Source organism: Leopardus geoffroyi, chromosome C3, assembly GCF_018350155.1.
Source record: "Leopardus geoffroyi isolate Oge1 chromosome C3, O.geoffroyi_Oge1_pat1.0, whole genome shotgun sequence".
In the NCBI taxonomy this organism is placed as follows: Eukaryota; Metazoa; Chordata; class Mammalia; order Carnivora; family Felidae; genus Leopardus; species Leopardus geoffroyi.
Window position 1 is genome coordinate 98749414 of NC_059338.1, and position 22990 is coordinate 98772403.

Genomic DNA, 22990 nt, shown 5'->3' on the forward strand with positions numbered 1-22990 from the left:
CAAAATGTCACAGAGAGAGAGCGAGCATGAACGGGGGAGGGTCAGAGAGAGAGGGAGACACAGAATCTGAAACAGGCTCCAGGCTCTGAGCGGTCAGCACAGAGCCTGACGCGGGGCTCAAACTCACAGACCGCGAGATCATGACCTGAGCCGAAGTCGGCCGCTTAACCGACTGAGCCACCCAGGCGCCCCTAAATAAATACACTTTAAAATGAAGTGTTTGGACAGCTGGTCATTAATGCATTTAAAAAGTTCTTATTTAACTCTTACCTATATCTATGGACCCCAAAACAAGAGAGGAAAGTGAAACACTGAGAGACAAGTGGTCCAGAAGTTTGGGTTATTCAGGGAGCATCTGCTAGTCTTAAAAACAAGGAGAGTCTGATGGAGAAAGGGGAGCAGGGCTGTATGTGGAACTAGAACCGTAACTCACTTCTACATAAGGACCGAGCTGTTGAAAGGCATTCTTAGCAAAAAGGAGAGACTAGGAAGAAGGAGAAGAAACATTTATCTGATTGATTTAAACTCCAAGTAGAAAAAAGAGTCCCCCCATAGGAATTCATAACACAAGTCTATCCTGATGTATGTTGGTATCAAATTGTCACAATCTGTGTTGTCCAGAAACTCAATGCTGAGAAGTTACCGTTAAAGCCATTCCAGGCTGGTAAGAGCCTTGCCAAGACACCAACTAAAATATCCTTTGGAAGAACACATCCTCGTCTTAAGCTTGCAGAATTCTCTCAGATAATGCCCTGGTGAACGTGAGCTTACAAAACCCCATTTTAACAATGTGTACCAGGAAGTGAATCAATATTAGGCAGAGTTTTCAGGAAAAACAAACTGTAGAACTCAACCTACAACTTCAGATGTAGGACAAGAAGGCAGTGACAGGTTTGCACTGTTACACAGAACTTGATATTGGGTAGGGGAGGGAAGAGAAAAGTAAAATGACTAATTATGATTAGTCATTGTTAAATAAGGTATAGATAAATAAAGTACAGTTCATATTTTAAAATTAACTTCAAAACTAATAAAAAATAAAATGCATAAACTTCAAGTCAGTGGCAGGGTGTTGGGGAATAAGAATTAAAATAAAGCAATCAATTTTTGACCACATTTTAAAAACAAAGGAAATATATTATCTAGAAATGTCACATCATATATTGAAGAAGTCATACATCCAGAAGGCACAAGATAGGATGACATTACCATAAACCTACGAGTAATAATAAAAAATATGTTTTTATTTATTTAATTTTAATAGTGTTACTAGAAGATTTATTTCCAAATTGTGGCCTTTGTACTGCACGGCTTTCAGTACTGCTTTTAGTATTTGCAACATACTGCGGATATCATATCAAGACCCAGTCTTAACGTGTTATGTATTTAACGCAGAACAATGTAGTCATTTTTTCTTTTCTGATTAAACTCTCAAGGAACAGAAAAGTGTTTTGGTAACAAGAAAGTATTTATTAGTACTTATTTACTTTCATTCATATGCTTCCCCAGAGTGTCATCTTCAAAGTAACAAGAGTGTTCCTGGTTAAGAGTAACGGCAGCCTGTGTGATATGGACCCAGCATCCACCATCATACTTTTAAACAGAAGCCTAGGAAATGCGTATTGTGAGAACAGACTGGTGTTGCACTGTTTCTAAATGTAAGCTCTCCCTGGTTTATTTTGGCACTAAGTGACTTGCTTTTGTTATTCCTTCCATTCTGACTGTGTCCCTAAGAAAGGGAACCACTTCAACTGTTGAATTTTTAAGAGTCTAACTGTTCTTTCATCTTTTATGCCTAGAAACCTGTTTTCTTCAGATATAACTTCTTGGGAAAGGATGAGCTGAGGCATATGGGAGAAAAATAAAAATATAAGATTATTAACAGACATTCCCCCACAGGACGTATGCAGTAGCTTCTGGTACTCCATCAGCTTAAATTTTTTATCAAAGCTCTGACTTCCTGGAAAGAGAAAAGGTGCATTTAGTTACCTGATTTGGGAAACTATAGTTGACATGGGACCTTAAATCACCTTCACACCTTTAACTGCCTCTGGTCCTTCTTGACTCAAATAAAAGGAAATCAAGTTGAAAAAAAATCGAACACATATTTTGAGGCCTGATTTTCCCATTGTTTGAATATAGAACTTTAGGCCAAAACCTCTCGTACTATTTGGATTTTAAATGGGAAGATTGTTACTTCCTTAGAATTAAGACATTCCTTATTTTGAGAGAAAGTTTTCATTTGTGAGGGGTATGTGCATCTGTCTCCAGTCCTTGCTCTCCTCAAACACGATATTGCCTGCTATAAGATCATGCCCCAAGATTGCACTTTAATAAACAGTAAAGTTGTGTTTTTTACTTCTGCCTTACAACCTGTTCTTAAATTTAATTTTCAAGTGAAGCCCTGTATAACTGAAAAAGATAAAGGCATAATGTGTAGTGGATTTAGAAGATGGTATGAAACTCATTCAAATATGTGCAAGTGGACATTTTTATTCAAGCATGTTAATGCAGAGATTTCTATATGGACCAGCTGCTTAAAACACCATCTTTAAAACAGTAAGAAATAAGGATGCCTGGGTGGCTCAGTCCATTAAGCATCTGACTTCTGCTCAGGTCCTAATCTTGCTGCTTGTGAGTTCAAGCCCCACATCAGGCTCTGCACTGACAGTGTGGGGCCCATTTGGGACTCTCTCCCTTTCTCTGCTCCTCCCCTACTCTCTCTCTCTCTCTCTCTCTCAGAATAAGTAAACATTAAAAGAAATTTAAATAGTAAGAAACAAATAGTTATTATCTCATGCCTATCTTCTTTAAGAACTTTGTTTAAATGGCCATGGCTCCATCCCCACTGGAAGAAGGTGTACTGTTGTCACCATATCAAGTTTGAACCAGTCATGCTTCTGAAGAGTTGTCCACTCAGTCCATTCCATTTCTGACTGAGTTCCTCATATAGGTGAGTAGGCTCTCGTTAATAAAATTCACTGTTGTGCACGAGACATCACGGAGCAAGGATGGTGTGTGATCGGCCACCTTTTTTGGCCAACAGCATGGGTCAAAATCAGCTTGCTCTTCTCTTTCTCCATGTCTTTAGGGTAAGTCTGTGTGACCTGCTCCAGTGCACCAGCGAGGCACTTCCTTCTCTCTTCCTCCCACAGGTTCATATTCTTAAATTGTATTACCAGGTTATTCATTAGTCTTGGGTGAATGCTGAGATCCATTCTGCCCCCTATTTGTATGAGTTGCCTGGCAATATCCCAGATGATTTATTCTTGACTCTCAGAATATGCCTCCTCACTATTGACGAAGTGGCTGCACCAGTTGCCATTTGTCTATAGCTCATCATCATGGTCCTCCTGTAGGTAAGCTGGCACGGGCAGTTCACGGCCCAATGCCTCCAACTCTTTGTGGAAATTATAGTTGGAGCAGTTTTGAAGGAAGCCAAAGACCAGCAAATTTTTTGATGCACTCATCCTGGAGGCCTGACCCATTGCTTACCTTAGAATCTATGGCTCAGGCAACCTTGCAGGGATTCGACTTGCTTCTGGTTTTGTGAGCATCCCAAGTCAGCAGCCTCCGATGGGGATAAAATTCTCAAAGCTTCCTATGCCCATAATTTATTAGATGCCATACTTTTGCTGGTTGCTGCAGCTATTAAGTTTCTTGGGCATTCCAACAATTCCTTATCCACCAGCTATAGCAGGCTCTGAGAGGCAGACAAGGGGTGAGGCGCTGGGTGCCAGGTAAGGCAAGCTGGAGGCAAAGACCCCAAGAAACCAAGGGTATAAATTTATTAAACTCAAAAGTTAAAGATAAAAAGGTGTTATTTGGATAAAATATAACCTATTTGCAACTTAATAACAGCATATATAATACATAAGACCACAGAAAGTTTGAATGTGAACTAACAAAAAAAAAACGAAGCTAATATCATAACCCAAAAATATATTAGGAAAAAATATACATAATTGTAAAAATAATGGGCAAATCCATAATTATAATAAAATACAGTTTAACACGACTCTCATAGTGGGGAAATAGATCAATGGGGAAAATTTTGAAGAATAAAGAAGATTTTAACAATCTGATCACAAATTAATAATGAGCACATTTAACCCTGCAGTCAGCAATTATAAAATACAGTTTTCAAGCATTTACAGAAAAGACAATAATACTGTCTATTTGTTTGGCTCAAAAGGAAAACAATCACATGACAAAGGAACAATTTACCATTAATTATAAATCAATATCCAAAGTAAAACAAAGAAGAATAAAATAAATTAAAAATTTTAAAGCATATTCTGAATAAGTGTGATTATATAATAGAAATCAGAAAATACTTAACACTAAATGTAATGGAAAATACTGTAATTATACCCTTAAAATGCTAATGGAAAATAAGCTATATAAATATAAAAACAAAAAGCTGTATAAATCTAAGCTTTATAAATATAAAATAAGAAATTAATAAAACAGAAAAAAATGCAATACAGAAGATCCTTAAATACAAATATTGATCTTTTAAAAGCAAAAACTAATGAAACAGACAAACCACTCACAAGACTGATCAGGGAAAACAAAATAAGTTCCAAATACACAACATGAAGAATTAAAAAGGGGAAGGGGTGCCTGGCTGACTCAGTCATCGGAGCATGCAGCTCTTGATCTCAGGGTTGTGAGGTCAAACCCTACATTGGGCATAGAGCTTACTTAAAAAATAATAATATTTTTTAAAGTTTTAAGAATTAAAAAGGGGAATACAAAAGTGATTTTTTAAAAAGATATATAAAAGAATATATTTTGAATACCTAAACTTGAAAATTTAGAGAAAATAATCACTAAACTAAAAAATATAGGTTAGCAAAATTAACTCAATAAGAAATTTAAAAAAAACATTAATTAACTATAAAGTTAATTAACTATAAAGTTTAACAAGATTGAATCAATCCCTCAAGAGAGAGGGGAATAAAGGAAGAAGGAAGAAGAAAGAAATAAAGGAAGGAAGGAAGAAGGAAGAAATAAAGGAAGGAAGGAAGAAGGAAAAGAAGAGGAAGAAACAGTCAACGAAAATAAAACACCAGGCATATGTGGGGAAAGAAATAATACCTCATACATAAATTGTTCAGGGATTTGAAATAGAGCAAATGCTTTCTCATCAATGTGTGAGGCAGTATAAAATTATGTGGTAAACACTGATAATTGTAGTAATATAATCCATAAAGTTTTAGCTGGGATCATGGCCAATCAGCTAGAGATTATACATCCTATCATTGCTTAAAGCTAGATATGGCCATGAAAAGAAAAGAAAAGTGTTATCTCACCAGGTTCAGAGAAAAGTACTTGACTGAACTTCTAAATTCAATATTAAAATTAAAAAATATATAAACAACTTTTCAGCAACCAAGGAACAAAGAAAATATTGGGCTAATAAAGTGTATTAATCAAAAAACCTATAGCAACAACATAATGGATATTAAAATGTTAGAAATATTAGCTTTAAGAGTTTGAATAAAGCAAGATCCAAATATCACCATGTGTATTAAATATCATACTAAGGATATATTTAGATATATATATCTAATATATTTAGATATATTAATAATAAAAATCAACATATATGTTAAAGATAAATCAATATATAAAAATCAGAAATAAAGTTAGAAAATGTGCCTTGAAAATAAACAAACCTTGATTTCACGTTTGTGTATATAAAAGAAAATAATTCCAATAACAATTCTTATGATTTTGTGTGTGGGGAGGCAACATATTCTAAAATTAAAGACAATTAAATATCAATAGGCTGTGACATATGTATATATACAATTAAAAAGAAAAAATGGGATTGTCAATACAAGTGAGAAATGCTCAATCTCGGGAGGGAGCCAAAACATAAGAGACTCTTAAATGAGAACAAGCTGAGGGTTGATGGGGAGTGGGAGGGAGGGGAGGGTGGGTGATGGGTATTCAGGAGGGCACCTGTTGGGATGAGCACTGGGTATTGTATGGAAACCAATTTGACGGGGCGCCTGGGTGGCGCAGTCGGTTAAGTGGCCGACTTCAGCCAGGTCACGATCTCGCGGTCCGGGAGTTCGAGCCCCGCGTCAGGCTCCGGGCTGATGGCTCAGAGCCTGGAGCCTGTTTCCAATTCTGTGTCTCCCTCTCTCTCTGCCCCTCCCCCGTTCATGCTCTGTCTCTCTCTGTCCCAAAAATAAATAAACGTTGAAAAAAAAAATAAAAAAAAAAAAAGAAACCAATTTGACAATAAATTTCATATTAAAAAAATAATAATAAAAGAAATGCTCAATCTCACAAGTACCTTGGAAATGTAAAGGAAAACCACAATGAAAATCAATATCGCATATGACAAATGAACAAAAAAAAATTTAGTTAGAATGTGAATCAGCTGAAAACTTTAGCCACCCATGATGAGAGTGCAAATGAGCACAATCCCATTTGAAAATCAGGTTGCTGAGAACCTGTGAAAGCTGAAGAGTTTCATATGCTTCAAACAAGCCATTCCACTCCGGGTTTATGCCCTGGAGAAACACTTGAATATTTTCTCCTACAGACATGTACAGCAATGCTCATAGCAGCAGTATTTGAAATCTCAAGAACTTAGATATAACTTAAATGTCTCCTGGCAAGAGAAAAGATGATAAATTCCAGTATATGTATGTATACACTGGGCATTCTATGGCTCTGGAAAGAATTATACAGAGTTATATGAGCCATAATGATACAATTTCTATTAAAATTAAAACAGAAAACAACACCGTATATTGCTTTAATCTAATTTGTAAACATATATAGTAAAGTATAAAGGAGCAAACGAAACTTGTAAAAACTTATTCACATTCAAAATGATGATTAATTCTAGTTGGGAAGGTGGAGAATATGATCCAAGAGGACTAGGGAAAGGTGCTCTGATAGATATATTTTATCTTTGGGGCTCCTGGGTGGCTCAATCGGTTAAGCGTCCAACTTCAGCTCAGGTCATAATCTCACGGTTCGTGAGTTAGAGCTCAGCGGCAGGCTCAGTGCAGAACCTGGATCCTCCCCTACTTGTGCTCTCTCTCTCTCTCTCATTCTCAAAAATAAATAATTAAACATATTAAAAAATAAAAAAATACTTTAAAAAAGAAATATTTTATCTTTTAAGCTGCTTTATAGGCATTACGGGTATATTGCCATTCAGCATATAATTCTCTTTCTCAGGAATTTACCCAAGGGATACAGGAGTGCTGATGCATAGGGGCACTTGTACCCCAATGTTTATAGCAGCACTTTCAACAATAGCCAAACTATGGAAAGAGCCTAAATGTCCATCAACTGATGAATGGATAAAGAAATTGTGGTTTACATAGACAATGGAGTACTATGTGGCAATGAGAAAGAATGAAATATGGCCTTTTGTAGCAACGTGAATGGAACTGGAGAGTGTTATGCTAAGTGAAATAAGTCATACAGAGAAAGTTTTCACTCTTATGTGGATTCTGAGAAACTTAACAGAAGACCATGGGAGAGGAGAAGGAAAAAAAAAAAGAGAGGGAAAGAGCCAAACCATAAGAGACTCTCAAAAACTGAGAATAAACTGAGGGTTGATGGAGGGTGGGAGGGAGGAGAGGGTGGGTGATGGGCATTGAGGAGGACACTTGTTGGGATGAGCACTGGGTGTTGTATGGAAACCAATTTGACAATAAATGTCATATTAAAAAAAATTCTCTCTTTCTCTCTCCCTGCCTTCACTCCATTGGCTTTGTGAAAGCATGAAAAACTAAATATATTAAGATAAGTTGATTTTATAAGAGAATCAGTTGAAAACAAAAAACACTGAAGTCACAACATTTTCCACGAATTGATAATACTGGATACACCAATTTTGTGAGTAGAATCCAACCACAGTGAGGTCATTTCTTTGAAGGATCTAATCTTTCTAATTCTCACTTAGATAAATTTTCTCTAACTCAGGAACATGTAAATAATAACACTATAAAGGTACCTGAAGGCACCAAGAGCAGATCATCATGCTGAGAATTCATCTGCCTTTCCGATTAATATTAGATGTGAGCAATTTCAGACTACTGATTAGATGTATCAATAATTAATGCAATGTTATTGTGGATGATTAAGGTTATTTCTTTTAATGGGATTCTCAAATCACTTTTAACACCCTGATATAAATTCTTCATGACATATAGCCCTGCATACACTTTAGCAAACCTACCAGACAAGTTTTATAATAGTGATTGAACCAATCTCTGGGCACCTATGGGGAAGAATTTTTTTCAGGCTTGTCTAATAAATGCTTATATAAATGCTGAAAACCTTTAGGGGTAGCAAGATTACTCTCTGTATCTAGTCTTAGCAACTTTCTTTTACCATTCTGTGATTTTAATTTATTTCATATTCACTTAATTTTACTCACATATGAGAAAATAAAATAGAAACAACAGCTTCAAAGTCTATTTGGTATGTCAATATTGTAATATGACAACTGGTAGTGAGGTTCTGTTTGTATTTGGAGACCTTAAACACAAATTTCTATAACAATAAAATGTTTGTCTTCTGAAGAAAAATAGACTATGCCATTACATCACGATGTCATTTTTTTTCTCTCTCTAATGTTCCTTAGTGTCCCAGAATAGTTATTTTAACTTAGGAAAACTAATATGTATTTATACTCAAAGTTTCTCCTGGAAATATAAAAGTAAAGGAGATAGTAAGACAATTTATTGACAGTTCTTTAGCCAAATAATACAGCTATTGAGGAAAAAGGGTGATATCATAATTTTAGAAGACCTAAGAAATACTTGCTCAGGAATCAAAGTAGGCAATCCACCAAAGAGAAAAAAAAAAAACTGACTCATAAAAATAAATGCAAACGTAAAACCTCCCTTATAATCAAATAAGTGCAGAAAATAAATCACTGATAACATTTTCCTTTGTAAAATTATCAAAGATTTGTTAAAAATTAGTAATACTCAGATTTGGCACAGAATTATTAAAATTTCAAATATTTGATAAAATGAACATTCACATACCCTCCTAAAAATAATGTAAATCGATACCTTTCTAAAGACAAAACTTTACAAAATCATTTTGACCCAGCAACAGAATTTCCAAAATTATTAGATTTAGCAAATAGTCTTAGAAATAAAAGAGTAAATAAAAAATTTTAGCTATTAAAATTGTTCATTGCCACATTTCTAGTAACAAAGTTAGAACATATTTAACATCTAACAAGAGTTTTTGAATGAGAAATGATATATAAAACTAATAACAGAAGAGATGATAAATTAAATGTCAGGTTATAAAATAGTATGCATACTGTGGCCACATTTTTATGTTTTAAAATTCTCACACATACACATACACACATACAATTTAAGGAAAATATATTATTTTATCAAGTCAAATTAAAGTTAGTTCTAAATCCCAAGTCTCCAGTGGTCTAGGTTTGGAAAGTATCCAAATATCAGTCCTTAATAACAACTCCTCTTTGGTCTTAAGTAATGAGAGTATACTAAGGCTTACACAGTCCAGAGAGTTTAGAACAGAAGCTGGAGCAACATCAATAAGATGGCCAAAGAAGACATTCCTTGCACACACTTCCCTCAACAATAACAATTTGGCATCTATCTATAGACGAAAGTGCCTTTGTGAGAGCAGTGGGATCTAGCTAAAAGACTGTGAAATCCTGGTGCAGTCCAAAACCCAGGAAAGCCATTTTGAAAAGACAAGCCCACAGCCAAGCAGCTGACATACTGACCTGTGATCCTGTCTATAGGTCCGGAAATAGCTCCATATCCCGGAATACTTGGCTACAGCCATTTTGCCTTTGGTTCTGTCACCAGCCTCATACACCAAGAGACCAAGGAGAAACCTAGCCCACCTGTGCACCAGGCAAGAGGCACATATACCTCGGTCCTGGCTGTGGACCCTCATATGGCCTGTGAACAGATCAAGCATCTCTTGGCCATGGTCTGGGACAGTCCCTGGACATCACTGATTTAGACAATCACCCAGAGACCACAGAGCCTTTGTGAAAGTCCAGGAACCCAGCAGAAAAGCTCCAGCACACTGTTGGAGAAAAAAAAATTGAGATTGGACACATTGGATAGGAAAAGAATTTGACTTTACTAATGTCAGCTCTCCCACAGGGTAGGACAAGCCAGTGGGGGAGATCTCTTCTTGGCCCCTGATTTTTCCCACAGGGGAGAATGAGAGCATGTGAGTGAGTGCCCAGCTTCTCAGCTGCATAGGATGCTGCCAAACAGGCTCACTTCTCCCTCACTGCACCCAGATTACAGAGTAGTCCAAAAGCAACCATCAACTAAATGAAATGACAACTTACATAATGAAAAAAAGTATTTTCAAATCATGTATCTGATAAGGGCTTAATATCCAAGATATGTAACAAGCTCATACTAACTAATAAGCTCATACAATTCAATAGCAGAAAAGCAAACAATCTAGTTAAGAAATGGATAGATCACTTAAATAGACATTTTTCCAAAGAAAACATACAAATGACCAACATGTGTATGGTAACATGTTCAATGTCACTAATTATCTGGGAAATGCAACTCAAACTACAATAAGATATCACCTCACATCTGTTAGGGTAGCTATAATCAAAAAAGACAGGAAATAACAAGTGCTGGCAAAGATATGGAGAAAGGGGAACCCTCCTGCACCATTGGTGGGCATGGAAATTGGTACAGGCACTATGGAAAACAGTACAGAGGTTCCTCAAAAATGAAAAAATGGAAGTACCGTACGATTCATCAATTCCACTTTTGGGTACCTATCTGAAGAAAACAAAAACGCTAATTTGAAAATATATATGCAGCCCTATGTTCATTGGAGTATTGTTTAGAATAGCCAGATATGGAAACAACCCAAGTGTCCATCAACAGATAAATGGATAAAGAAAATGTGTTGTATATACATACACAATGGAATATTATTTAGCTACAAAAAGAATGAAATCTTGCCATTTGCAACAACATGATGAACCTCAAAGGCATTATGCCAAGTGAAATAAGTCTGGCAGGAAAAGACATATTATGTGATATCATTTATATGTGGAATCTAAAAAAGCCAGACTCATTGGAAACTCAGAGGGAAAGTATGATTGCCAGGGGTTGGGGGCAGGGAAAATGGGAAGATATATGTCAAAGGGTACAGCATAGCAACTGTAGTTACTAATATTGTATCACAAAATTGAAAATTGTTAATAGATTAGATCCTAAATGTTTACACCACCAAAATATTGTAATTATGTGAAGTGATAAAAGTGTTAACTAACCATTTTGTGGTAATCGTTTCACAATCTGTACATGTATCAAATCACCTTATTGTATACCTTAACCTTACACAGTGTCATGTGTCAATTATATCTCAATAAGTCTGGGAACAACAACAAAAAAAGAAATAAAACCTATTTCTAATGAAAAACAAATACCTTTGTTTAAGTACATTTAAATACTGCCTCCTCAAGGGGCTCCACTATTCCAATGCCCCCAAACTCCAGGAATTCTCTATTCTTTTTTTGGCATTACTTGAAAGTCACTCCTCCCTCCACCTTCTAAATATCCTTCCCTCCTAGGAAAGGCAATTTGATTGCCTTAGAAGCCCTTACCTTAGGATAACAGTAAAGTCTCCTTAGTAATCACCCATGGAAAGGGAATTCAAGCCTGCGGGCCAGGAAGTCTTGGTAATTGTTTAGATGTTGGGTGGCTGAAGACAAAAATTACCCCTGATTTTTTGGTGATCATTTGGAGAAGAAAATAAGACAAATGAGTAAGAAATTATTGACTTATTGATTGATATATGCTATACGTAGTTAACAGCATATTCTCTGGAATTAGATTATTTTGTTTTGAACTTCAGCTATGCCACTTACTAGCTGGGTGACCTTGAACAAGATGCTTAATTTATCTGTGCCTCAGTTTACTCATATTTCAAATCAAGATAATACATATATCTATATTATAGGATAGTTATGAGGATTATAGCAGTTAATTCTTTTAAAGATCTTAGAATAGTGCATGTGGTTAAGTACCATATAAATCTTTATTAAATATAAATAGTATAAAGAATTCAAAAACAGCACATCCTTTTCTTTTAGCAGCTGCACTGAATACAGGGCAACTTGTCCAGAAGCCTCCAAGTTTAGAAAATGTTCACCAATAGGGAAGGAGGAAATCGACCAAAACCATTAGCTCAATAACTTATTAATAATATCATAAGGTGAAAATAGTTCAAGATGACTATTCTGGAGAGGAGTAGATGATTAAAGATTTCATGGAACAAACTGAGGAAGATCAATCAAAGTCCAGTTTTGTTTCAAGAATTGTTCACTGTTAAAATTCTCAGAAGGCATGGGGGACCAGAGGATGTGCTAATGATGAGACAGGTTGCAAGACCTCAAGACTAAGACTGCAGTTAGCCATTAATTGGTTTAGCCATTAACTGGATGATTTTTGATTAGGAAGAGGGGAGGATGAGTTTGGAGGCTAAGATCTTACTAGCGTCAGCTGAAAAATTTCAGTTCTTCAGCATCTTTTGTCCAGGACAAAAGAAAGAAGAGAGAATTCCAAGAAAATTAAGATGCTAATAAGGAGTTACTTGAGGCTAACTCAAATTCAAAACCTTGCCAAAGACAAACTAGTCTAGCTATGCATGGAGGTCACCAGAGACAGAGTATACAAATGTATAGTTAGAGTGTTTACATCACATCCTTGGTGCAGTGAGTTGCTGTAATAAGAAATCTACATACCAGGGATTGTGAAATAGCACTAGGAAGAAAGGCAACTTACGAACCAAACATTATTGCCAGATTCTTCTATCAATACAATGAATGTTAGAAATGGGTTTTGTGGATGAAATTAAGGGACACTTGGGTAATACATATTTAAAATACGTTATCATTGGTAAATAAACAGTAAAAGGTATTCAAGAAATGTGAGTTGAATAAAATATCAGACACTCCTATCACATAAATAAAATACAAAGCCCAATAGCTTCTATATTTAGAAAAATCTATCAAAGCTTAAACCACAAGTGATTTGATGTCCTTGGCCTACTTTGGAGGATTTGTGGTCTCCTGACTCAAGTTGCTGTTCAGCTGAATCCTCAAGCTGGAATACTGGTAAACTTTCTTCAGGTGAAAATTATAGACATTGTTTGCCAAGGTTGCCAAGGACCAGGAAAAAGTAGAAAGGGAGAAAGAGCCAAGGCCACATCAAGTTTAGAGAACAAGTTGTATGACAGATTTTTTTTCTACTTTACAGTATATATGTGCCATGTATTTATATGTGGCAGAATTTTGTCCCTGCCCCTTTTTTTTAAAAAAAATTAATGTTTATTTTTGAGAGAGAGAGAGAGCGCAAGTGGGGGAGGGAGACACAGAATTCAAACCTGGTTCCAGGCTCTGAGCTCTTAGCACAGAGCCTGACTCAGGACCCAAACCCATGAACTACGAGATCATGATCTGAGCTGAAGTCAGACACTTAACCGACTAAGCCACCCAGGCACCCTGTGTCCCTGACTCTTCACTACAACATAGTTGTAGGGTAGCTAATTTTTTTTTCCAACTACCACTACTGAATAAAGCAAATCCAATATACTAACAAAAAATAGCTGAGTATGACCAAATTGGCATAGATTAATTCACTGTTTTCAATTTTATATCAGTGATAATAAAGCATTGCTTCTCACAGTGAACAATGGTAGGTATTCGTATGTATTTAAGTTTCATGTCATGCCATTCAATCATGTTGCTGTCACCATTTTAAGATTACATATTTAATTTGGGTAATAAAAGACACATGGAAATTTGGCAGGATTTTTTTAACCTAGGGAGAAAAAACCAGGTGAGAAGGAAAGATCGGGGAGTTAGCTAGGAAAAGACTGAGATTCTGCATGGGTTAGTGAGGTTCTAATACCACTGTTAGGCAGATGAAAAGTTACTGCTACTATTAACTGTGGATTGATTTATTTGACACTTATCAGAGAACACTGTGGACAGCGCACTAAGCAATACGCTTTTACAACAGACTTAAATTTGCAACCATCTGTGCAGTTTTGAAACAGATGGTGAAAATTCTGGCCTGTTTTTTTTTGTAAACCTGGAATCAAGGAAGGCGAAAAATACTCATTTCACAAATTGGTGCATGCAGTTGCATGTAACCTCTTTCAGTTTCTATAGGTTCCCAAACAACTGCTCTTACAAATCATTATAGTATCTGTAAATACAATCACTTGATTTAATCTGCATTTGCAATATTTCTTAAATTAGATTTATGTAATAAAGATGAGCAGTATATATCTACAAGTATACAAATTGACTAAAACTACAACTGTATTAGCATGGTCATTACATTCTGTTAAAATACTGCTCCACTTATCTCTAAATTTGATTTATTTTTATCAAATAGTTTTAACACTGGCAGGATAAAAAGAGGGGCATCTGATAAAAAGAGGGAGTTTTTGCAGTTACAACTTTGCTTTTTTATTTCAAACAAGTTGCCTAATTATCTTCTGGATGTTTGAGACTAAAACTCCCCAAGTACAGATGGTAAAGAAATTCCTTCTGTACTGCTTATCGACATTCTTGCTTGGCTTGAGAGTGCCTTAGGATTCAGAGAAACCAAAGTGTACTGTAGCAACTTTCTAGAAATGGCTAGTGTCTGACACTCTGTGATAATTTAAATTTCAACAAAATATGTTAGAGTGGTAGGGATGTTATATGGTACCAGTGTAACTCAAAAGAGTGTCCAGGGCCATACCCCTCTAGATTTTCAGCCAGTGGGAGATGGAAGCATTGGCAAAGGGGGAAGAATGACAGGAGAAAATTTCCCTTCAAAGATAGAATATTACCCATCTTATGATGAATACATTGCAAAATTTAATGGGTTATAAGGCAATCCCAAATATCCACCCCAACTCTGTTTATCCACACCCAAATTTCCAGTTTATCTGCATAAATTTGAGTCTGGCTTGAGACCAGAAATAAAGATGGGGCCAGCCATGTTGGAAATAGAAGACTTAGTCTGTCATGGAAACATGGAACAGCCAGAGCCAGCAGTAGAGTTAGGACCAGCTGGATGCAAAGAAAAAACTGGCATGAAGCAGTGGTGGGACGAGTTCCCAAAGCAGAAATGGGGCTAGCCAGAAGGGAGGAGAACAAGTGGCCACATGGCTGAAAGAGAGCCAGGCTTTCAGGATTCCCATATATCCAAATCAGCCCCATTCCCCAGTGATCTAGATATAAGAAGTCTTGTTTTATTTCTATGTAAAGACACACTATTTGGTATGAAGCCCAGAGCCAATATAAGGCTTTTGCCAACAACCATGGCCTAATTCAGTCAAAATTCATAGGAAAAATTGTTAAAAGAAAAAGATAAGCATAGTTAAAATATTGTATTATATTGCAGAAACCTGAATTTGGGGGTAACGCTATCATACTGATAATTTGATGACAATACCAAATTGCTATAATGTGTAGAAAAATCAAATAAAGACAATATTACATGAATCCAATGTAATCGTTACAATATATTATAAGTGTGATTTTTAAAATTCAGTGAAGGTAATGGTGATGCTTTTTAAGAAAATGTCATTATTCTCGATGCTGCCTCTTAACTAATACTAATAAGTTGTGACCCCTTGTTATAGTATCCCCTGTGATTTGAATCTCATAGCCCTCCTACCTTCCCTGACTTTTTCAAGAAATTTCTCCTGCCTATTGGCTTCTCTTCAAAAGCATTTAAAAATGTTCAAGTCTCTCTTATATGAAAGCAAAATATCTTTCCCTGGGCCAGGATAAGTAGGATTTTATACTTCTACATTTATAGTTTGATGAACGCAAGCCATCCCGGGAAGGGGTGTAACCTTGCACCATCCCTAAGCTGACAGCAGAAGGCTTTCTGCAGTGAAAACTCCCAGCATTGCCATCATTGTGCCCTTCCTTTAGAGAGACAGAGTGGCACAGGACATGTCCACCACAGTTCACTCCTTTAGTTGTTGGGATCCACTTCCTCAAACACAGTTCTGGAAGCAGCTCCACTAGGATTCTGATGAGTTTTTCTTCTTCAGGGGAAATCATACAAAAAGAAAACCAATGCCCACATTGCGGCTGGTCTCATCATCACCTTCATCTACTATCCATCCCACATCTGTAGCAACACCTCTGCCATCCTTGTGGCTTAGGTATAAGTGGCATGCCTCAGACTCTCATCTCTGAGGGTTCTGAGCCCATGATCACTACATCACCATACTTTTTTTCAAGCCAGGTTTAATGAACTTGTCCACTTACCATCAAAAGAGACACTTAATTGGATGATCTGGCTGACAAACACACTTTCCTTATTGTGTAACAGGAGCCCCATCACTTCCTAATCAAGATCTAGCCTGGATAGTGACTCCTTTTCTTGCCTTCTGATCCCTTGGAACAAGGAGCCTGAAGTCCTGAGGTAACATTACCAGTTAAAATTCAATGTCTGTTTCCTTGACAGAGGATATCTAAAGTCTTTAAACTACCAGAGCCCACAGTTGCAAGAACTAGAAGTAAAAATTCTACAAACAGGTAAATTTTTTGCTTTTGTTTTGTAAAACATTGATAGAGCTTTAACAATGGCTATTTAATTTTGTCTTCCTTAGAGCTGTCAGTTTCTCATGTTTTCTCAAATACCTAATGTACCATACCAGCTCATACACCCCCTTCCTTCAGTATATAATCCTGGAGCACCACCATAAATGGGCCTGGGCTATAAAGGTTTTTTTGCAGCTGAAACCTTGGTATGTCCTGAAGGAGCTGAGACTGAAGGTTGTTTACAGACAACAATCTGAGCACATGGTGCAACTAGTCCTTCAATGAAGAGAATCTAGAAGGTGCATAACTATGTTCAACATTCGTGTAATTGTGGAAGATGCGTGCAACTCTGCGCTACTCAGAAGTAGGATTGTTAGACATATGACTTAATTTTGGTAAATATCGTCAGATTATATTCAGATGTTCTTAAACATTTATATTCCCAGTTGCCTTAATATGAGTTCTAACTCCTCACAGTGTTATCAACACCTGACTGATGTTAGGTAATAGCATACCTTTCTGATTATAGCCCTTCTATTTGGTAGAAGGCAATTTTACTATTTTTATTACTAGTCAATTGAATATCTCTTCATGTACTTATTAGCCTTTGGGTGTTCCCTCTAGACATTGCCTGTTTACCTCCTTAGCCAATTTTCTACCAGGTGTCATTATTTCCTTATGTTTTTAAGGAACTATAATCTCTTGTCAATTTTGGATGTTGCAAATATCTTCTTTCAACTTGATCACCTGTGAAATAATAAGAAATATATGTATTGGTCTCTGCTTCTGGTTTCTGACACTAAGATCCTGAATCCCTTAGAATTTTCTGATAGTCACAACTTTTGTTCTATTGTGGAGATCCTCAGTGGGCTCCTGGATGGGGGCTGATCACTAAAAATATCAAGCCATTATTTGAAGCTTGGCAACTTTGGCCCAACTTTCCAATCTCCAGACAAGTGAGAGGGGCTGGAAATTAAGTAAATAATTTATCTTACCTACATGATGAACCCTCCCAAAATAAAAATACCAAAAGTATGGGGCTCAGAGAGTTTCCAGACTGGTGAACATAAGTGGTGTACCCCAACTACATGGGAACGGAAATTCCCATGCTTGGGTCCTTTCCTTATGTATCTCTTCATCTAACTGTTCATCTGCACCCTTTCTTATATCCTTTATAATAAACTAGCAAATATAAGTAAGTGTTTCCTGGAGATCTGCAAGCCATTCTAACAAGTTATTGAACCCAAAGAGGGAGTCATAGGATCCATAGCCAGTAGGTCAAAAATACATCTGACAATCTTGGACTTGCAATTGGTGTTTGAAGTGGGGCGGGGAGGGGTGTCTTATGGGACTGAACACTTAACTTGTGGGTTATGGCATTACAGATACCTTGGTAGTTGAGCCCAATATCTTTTCCCTACTGAGAAACCCTACTGTATTAGTCCCTATGGATATTATAATAGTCCTGAATAAAGACTGCCTATTTTAACAAGTGTCAGAATAATTTTTTTGACATAATGCATATGAAGAACAGGACCCAACACAAATAATTTCATAAATATTTGTTATTTAACCATTATTGAGAGTGCCACATCATTAAGATTATTTCTAGTAGCTAAGATTATTCCTAAGAGCTCCTTCACCCATTGTGGAGGTGCCATGTAAGACTTCCAGATTATGGTACCACCCTGGAAAAGGAATGGCCCCAGTAATGATTGGAATTTACCATTATCCAATGGGAGAATGAGTTCAGAGTAAAAATAATTTGTTTTAAGAAGAATACAATGATTTTGTATGGCATATCTGAGAATGTAGTCTCAGGTTCAGATAATACAAGTAACTAATGAGTACCTAACTATGCAGATACTAAGGATATTCAGATATCTTGAGAGTATCCACATAGAGAAGACATCATCTAACATAAGAACAAAGTTCTTAAAACATGTTATTCCTTTTACCATTCTCCTTCACGAAGGTTTCATCATCATATCAACTTACAATCAGTAAAAGCAATTTTGTAGGCATTTTAATAATATAAAGTTTGACTACAGTAATGGTTCCCAAACATGGGAGATATTTTAAAAATAAAACTTCCTTGGTTCAACCTCAGAATTATTGAAACAATATTCCTAATGCTGGGGTTCAGAACACTTTTCATTGGATGACTGCTCTGAATCATATTTTATAATAACTAAGAAATGATGGGGAAATTATTAATGCATTGGCTCTTGTTCAACTATTTCATCCAGTCATGCTTGCATTAATCCACTTCTTTGCTGACAAAATATTTACCAACTCTTTTCTCTAGCTAGCATTATGCTAAACATTGGGAATGCAACAGATATAATTCATGCCTTACCATATTGTCTGATAAGTGATACAGAGATATAAAAATTTACAAAATAGTGTGAGAATCAAGTTGACGGTGCCACAACAAGGATTTAGAATGGGCTATTTCGAATGTTGAAAAACTCTGATAGATAATTAGAGAGACTTTCAGCAGTAAGCTCCACATTGACATAACTGGAAAATATGTTCCCAGGTAATACAGTATCCCCAGCCTAACACTGCCTGTTTCTAGGAGTGATTGGATCCCACTGATTATTTCCAGTACATGTTCCCATCATCATTCTTCATTCATTAATGTTATGCAATCAGGCATGCATCCTCCCAACTATCTTTAAGTCTATAAATCACTGCCAAAGTGGTGTGTTTTTGTTATTTATTCAGCACCACTTCTAGACAGTTAAGCTCACATTTAAGGTCACATATGAGAAAACTTTGTTGCCTAGCTCTTTCAAAATACATGTTGAAAATCCTCTCAAAGAAAAGATTTATGTTAGGAAAGTAAGTGTATGTGGCATTCAATAATGTAGCAGTCTTGGGGTGCCTGGGCAGCTCAGTTGATTGAGTGTCCAACCCTTGGTCTCAGCTCAGGTCTTGGTCTCAGGGTCATGAGTTCAAGCTCTGCATTGGGCTCTGTGCTAGGAGTGAAGCTTACTTAAAAAAAAATGTAGCAATCTTAGCATCCCGCTCTATTCCTTTACTTATTGCCCAGACTAAGTAGAATACAGATCCACCAACTCTGCTCTGGGTACCCTTTAAGGTTGTTATAGCCTGGAGTCTATTATCCCTTATGAAATGTCTAAATGAAGGCTTCTGAAGGATTTCAGTACCACACATCTATCCCTCTTTTATTTACCAGTGGCATATATATCCAAATCAAGACAAGGAACATATAGATTAGTTCACGTGTATAGTTAATAAGGTAAACTTTATAAAGATCTGGGTTATTTGTGTGAGCCATAAAGTATAAACCCTAAATCAGATTGACATTTCTGGAATCTGGCTTATTTCAAAACCAAACTTAAAATGGAGAAAAAGGTATAAACCACTGAAGAATTTAATAGTTATAATAGCATATACTAATAGTTATACAAATTTAATAGTTACAATTTTATTAAAGACTTAAAACTAGGGGCGCCTGGGTGGCGCAGTCGGTTAAGCGTCCGACTTCAGCCAGGTCACGATCTCGCGGTCCGTGAGTTCGAGCCCCGCGTCGGGCTCTGGGCTGATGGCTCAGAGCCTGGAGCCTGTTTCCGATTCTGTGTCTCCCTCTCTCTCTGCCCCTCCCCCGTTCATGCTCTGTCTCTCTCTGTCCCAAAAATAAATAAACGTTGAAAAAAAAAAAAAAAAAGAAATTGGTCAGATTTAAAATTTTTTTAAACAGACCTCCAAAAACTTAATCGCATTTTATTCCCTTGTGATAAATTGAAACATATCTCATTTCTGATAATACAGTAGAAAAAGAAATAGGAATTGGATGTATAACTGATATAATTAATTAGGTAGTTTACATTCCTTGGATTTTATTATAAATGCAAAGTATGTATTTACTAAAATGCCATGAAATTTCATTTGGTATTCTTACCTAACTTTCATGAAATACAATATGAAAAATAATAAAAAAATATATTTTCAACAACTTCTTTAAACTGAGTGAATGTTAAAGCTGAGCAGCTGACCAATAATGGTCCTAACTGCATGCAATATTCAGTGGCAGTCATTGGGTTGAGATGAAACATGACTATAGTTGCATAGAATTTTAGGAATAGCTCTGTATTTGAAAAATGAAAATAATAGCACCCAGTTTGGAAAATGAGTACAAAATCAACAAAAGAAATTAAATAAAGGGCTCAACTACAAAACACAAAATACTCTGGCAAAAATGAATTGGTTTTCATTTTTGCACCCCATGCCAATAGTTTAGAAGAAATGAGAGCATGCATTTCACCTCTCCTTCTTTTTAACTAAGTTGTGATTTCTAGTTTAAAAATAGATTTCTCTAATTGGCTTACAAAATAATTAAGAACTCTGTCTTAAAAATTTGCTAATCTTATTATAGAATGTTACAGAGCAGATGAAATTAGCAATGAGCATGGAATGCAAGGGAGAGAGAGGTGATGTTACCACCCAGCTAGAAAACCAATACTCTCACAACACTCTGAAAATGCAGCTGTATGTGTCTAACAGATTTTGTGATCTCAATAGCTTTTTGCTGACTGTATACTCAAAAGCAAAATGAAATGCTTCATGTGTCAACGAATTTCTCACTTACATCAAGTTACTCTGTTCCCAGTGGTCCTCTGTCCCTCATCTCTACCAAGAGAAATGGCTATGAAATTTATATTGCAATGTCTTGTAGTACCGCCAAAATTTTGGTTCATTTTATCCAACCAAACAACTTCTAAAAATACAAAAGAATCCATAAAATGGAGGGGAAATGTGTAAGGATAAAGGATGCAATACCGACTAATCAATAGATATCTAAAAGCTAACTTACTGGATATAAACCAAAATCAGTCTAATGGATTTGGTTTTCACTGGAGACTATTTAATGTAATTGAAATTTTGATTTGTTTTTCAAATATCTTTTGTTTAATTTTATCAGAAAATGTGATATGAAAATATAGAAATGAAAAAAATTTTTCCTTTTTGATATTTAAACCAGATTGACACTCAGGCCTGATTCTATAGATAAACTCTTGGCTCATGACTTTTCAACTTGAGATGAAGTAGGAATGAGATCATAAAGTGACAGTAAACCAGCCAGATCAAACTGGAGATCTCAGATCTTATACAGCAGAATACAGGAATGTCGAGCGGTTCTTTATTCTTTGCTTAAACAGAAGTCTTAGGTATTTATGTAATAGGTTGCTGGGGCAACTGAAGCTTGCAAAAATATAGGGCGAAGTCAAGTGTACAAAATATTTGTGTAACTACAAAATATAGTGGACATCATTATCTGTTTTCCTCATAATTAACATGAGATATGAATATGTTTTATAGGGAAAAAATCCATATATAAATAAGTTTGACAAACACAGTTTTGCCATAATTGATTTGCAGTAAAACAAGTAAAAAATCTCTCAAGGCTTTTCTTTTGTGGTTTCTAAATGAATTTCCAGGAAGCCAATATAGAAAATAATCAGCATTTCCAAATTTATTGAAATAAGGAATTATTTATCACAGAGAACATCATTGGTCTAAATTTATATAGAATATATTTTAAGAAATGCTGAATGTTTTTAAACAAGGGTATGAAATAGAGCCATCAAAGATAGAAGGCATATGGATATAATCAACTTCTGATTTGCTTAAGCCTAATCTAGTTTTTGATACTCTCTACCAGAAAATGTAGTAGTAAGAATTTAAAGAAAAACCATGAGTTACTGCAGACAAAATGCCTGCCACTGGTAACAAGAGATAACCATTGAAAGGATAAATTTGTTTGCATTTATTTCCTACATGTTCAGACACCATAGGAGATATTGGGGTTCCAAAGATAAATAAAATTAATATGCCATATAATCCATGCCCCAGAGAGCTCACAATCTAGTTGGGTGAGCAGGTGGAAAGAGAAGAGATATTTAAAGAGACAATTACAATCTACATTGTAGATTTCACAAAATAAATACATAGCTTAAATCCATGAACTGTTCATAAAAAAGATGTTTTACATACCAAAATCATTTTCAAAAATATACACTTTTAAGTTGTTTTAAAAGAACTGCAGAAAGAGTAACAATCCTGAGTGACATGCATTCTCCTGAATAAAATGGTTACTGTATGAAAACTAGACTTCCTTTGTGCATGCTGCCAGTAATCTGTTTTACTTTCCATAAAATCCTGTAAATCAAAATCAAACCTCCTAACGTACCTTGGAAGAGACAGAATTACAAATAATGTACAAAGGCTAACAGCTGTTGCACCAGATTACCCTTCCTGAAAAATGTGATAATGCAGATCCTTTTCTTTCCTGACAGTCATTTAATAAAATAAAGTTCCCCCAAGTGAGAAGTGCCTGCCAACTAAGCAGGGAAAAAAAGGTGT

The 22990-nt window shown here is 35.9% G+C and overlaps 1 pseudogene; it reads right to left on the reverse strand.

Moving 5' to 3' along the window:
* Window positions 1-2904: 2904 nt before the first annotated feature.
* LOC123586929 lies at window positions 2905-3570 on the reverse strand (annotated as a pseudogene).
* Between the last annotated feature and the right edge of the window lie 19420 nt (window positions 3571-22990).